A 3,254-nucleotide genomic window follows, 5' to 3' on the forward strand; every position below is an offset into this window, starting at 1 on the left:
CCCAGAGGGAGGCACTGCCAGAGGGTTAAACCCCGGCACAGGCAGGGGCAGAGGGGTAACAGTTATCCCAGTAGGCTGAGACTCCAGTGTTTGCAAACATGGGGGTGGGAGCAGAGGGCTTTTATATTTCCCCTCTCACAGGCAGCACCTCTCAGCATGGACTTCCCAGGGCTGGGCTCTTAAAGGCACAGGCATCCCACTGCCTAGACACTGCAGCTCCTCTCTGATGTAACCTACTGAGGTGCTGCAGTAGGAGACTCAATTCAGTGAAACTGAGCATTCCCTATATGCCCCCCAGCCAGGGGGCTGTGCATCCCCTTCCCCGAGTTTCCCCAACACCCCCCCAGTGGTCAGGTAGTTACATGCAGCGCTGCCAATATTGTCATTGGTTGCAAATTTGAATGGAAATTGAAACGTTAACACACACTTTAAAAGCAGATACAACGTATGAAAACTACTTGTACCTGAGAAAGTAAAATAGGTTTGGAAAGTCTGGACAAAGCCGGGTTTCCTCACCCAGCTGTTGTGTTTGCTGACAATGTCGGTGCATTGGCTTCGGCAGTGTTGGCCAACCTTAGAATTTCAAATGATGATTTGTAAGCGAGGTGTGAATGAGCTCTCCCCTGGCAGCTACTGATGACCAGGGTTGGGAGGAGGCTTTGGGACCAGACTGTATTTACATGAACTCACCTACTCTGCCGAGGTATCCAGCGGACAGAGCTGGGCTGCCTCTGCTCTAGGTGCCCGGAGGAGGGAAGGTGTGTGGGGCTCCAGCCTGGGACTCTTCCTCCCTCCTGCCAAGCCCTGACTATTAATCCCAGCCCTGGCACTCCTTTCTTCAGGCGCCATGTGGGCCAGAGGAAAAGTGTGGTAGGAAGCACAGGGGCCAAGCTTGTGAACATCAGGTGCAGCAGCAAGAATCCCAGCTTTCAGGGTAGCAAGTTCTAGAGCCCTAACCCATTGTGACCATCCCAGCCAAAGACCTGGCTCTAGGAGGTGTGAGTCACCCAGCAGGAGGGGAAAGATTCACTCTTACACAGCTGGAGACAGGGAAGTTGAGCTCTGGGGCTTTACCACAAGCATGGGTGGCAAGATTGTAGAAATTTTGGTGGTGCCCAGAACCCGCCCCCAACTGCCTAAGGCTCTGGGAGGAGGCTAAGGGGTGCAGATTCCAGGCTGGGGATTAGGGTACAGGCTTTAGGATAGGAGGGAGTGCAGGGCTGTGGGGTTCATGCTGCAGGGGGGCTCAGGACTGGGGCAGAGTTTGCTCAGCCCAGCCTGCCTTTCCATTAGTGGAGGATGGGCACTAGGACCCTACCCTGGAGCAGCAGACAGCAGTTCTGCCCAGAATCCCTCTACTCCAGCAACAGGCACATGCTGCTTTTTGTCAGGCAGGGACGCACCACAGCAGGGGAGGGGTGGCAGGCAGGGGCCAGGGCCCAGGGGAAGAGACCCAGCTCCAAATATTGCTGGAGCAGGGCCCCCAGCCCTGAATATTCCAGGAGCCCGAGCACCGCAAATGTATATAACCTGCCACCTATGACCACAAGCAAACATAAGGTCCCACTGAGATTTGAACTCAGATTACAGGATTCAGAGTCCTGAGTGCTGCCCATTACACCATGGGACCAGCTTGTGCTGCCTTCTCTGCACATCGGTGACCCTCATGGGGCTGGCTTGTGTAAGGGGGCTCTTGGCCCTTTACTAAAACTTAGTGTGTGTGTGCGTGTGGGGGGTTGGTTGGCTAGTTCCCAGCACCAATAGAAGGGGGAAGGATCAATGGGAAATCAGGACCCTGAGACTGACAGTCCCCAGGGACAATGGGGAGAGGCCAAAGCTCCAAGTTAGCTGCACTGACAGGCCAGGCAGTGTAATGAGGGAGTCACCAGGCCAGGGGGTCCCATCCTCCATGTGAGCTGGAACTGCCTGGGCCAGAGTGGGGCAGAGCTAAGGAGAGAGCAGGAGCCTGAGAAGAGCTGGGGAGCAGAGCTGTGCAGGTGTAGTGCCAGAAACTGCTGCATGTAGGAATTTGCAACCTGTAGCAGTTACTGATACCTGAGGTTGTTCTTATTTGCTGACTTGTCCTAATTAGCTAAACTTGACAGTGGTTTCTCTAGCAAAGGCCAGTCCCTGGCCCCTTGGTCCAGACATCCTCCTTCATATCAGGCTAGGGTGACCAGATGTCAAAGATGAAATATCGGGACACGGGGGGCGGAGCAAAAAAAAAAGAGCCAGAAGACCCCCCTCCGCCAAGCAGCAGTGGCACAGCCCCATCTCCAACCAACTCGCGGCTCCAACCCCCGCTGCACCCCCAACTCCCCCATCCCCTCACTCCTGGGCCCAGCCTGGGCTCCGAGCTCTGCAGCTGAGCCATGATCTGGGCCCCTCCTGCAGCTCCCGGGCAAGGGGTGAACCAGGCAGCTCCCGACAGGAGTGTGTCTGCCCCACTTGTGTCTCCGCCCCCTGCCCACCTGGGCCCTGCCTGCTCCACGCTGCCCCCAGCCTCACTGCGCTGCCCCGCAGGCTGCAAGGCTGGAGCAGCTTCCGCGCTGCGCTCCTGGCCATGGCCTTGGCCCGTGTGCAAACCTGGGAGGGAGGAAGAATGCCACGTGCTTGGGGAAGAGGCAGTGCCAGGGCAAGCATTTGGGGAGGGATCCAATGGGGCAGTGAGGGGGTGGGGCTGGGGGCAGGGCCAGCGCCGGGATTTGGGGAGGGATCCAATGGGGGAATGAGGGGGCGGAGTTGGGGGGGCAAGTATCCCTCCAGACTATGCCTGCGTGCTGGAGAAGAGGACAAAGTTATTTGTTTGTGCAGGGTCTCGACCAAACATCAGTTGGGACGCGGGACAAACAAGCAAATATCAGGACAGTCCTGATAAAATCGGGACATCTGGTCACCCTACATCAGGCTTCAAGTTGAGAATCATTTCCCATTCCCGCTCTGTGGGAGGGGAGACTTTTAAACGCGCTCTCTGTGCGACTGCACATGGCTAAGCAAAGAGAACAAACCCCAAATCCCCCCTGTGCTTTGGGAGCCAGGTTTGCGGTGGGAATTCTGTAGTTCAGATGACTTCACACCTGGTCATTGTGATTCTTTACTAGTTTTTCTGGCATTGGGGCAGCTTTTGTCTCACAGCTGTGATGGCTGAGTGGTTAAGGTGTGGGAGTTGAAATCCAATAGGGTTTTCCTGTGTAGGTTTGAATCCTACTCACAGTGTTTTAGCCAGTCTCTCACCCGGGCAACACCTCTGTACA

General features: G+C 56.0%; 1 non-coding gene across 1 annotated transcript; it reads right to left on the reverse strand.

Moving 5' to 3' along the window:
- Positions 1-1,558: 1,558 nt before the first annotated feature.
- On the reverse strand, positions 1,559-1,630 carry TRNAQ-CUG. Its single transcript has one exon. It is a non-coding gene; the product is annotated as a tRNA-Gln (tRNA).
- Between the last annotated feature and the right edge of the window lie 1,624 nt (positions 1,631-3,254).

Source organism: Gopherus evgoodei, chromosome 3, assembly GCF_007399415.2.
Source record: "Gopherus evgoodei ecotype Sinaloan lineage chromosome 3, rGopEvg1_v1.p, whole genome shotgun sequence".
Taxonomy (NCBI): Eukaryota; Metazoa; Chordata; order Testudines; family Testudinidae; genus Gopherus; species Gopherus evgoodei.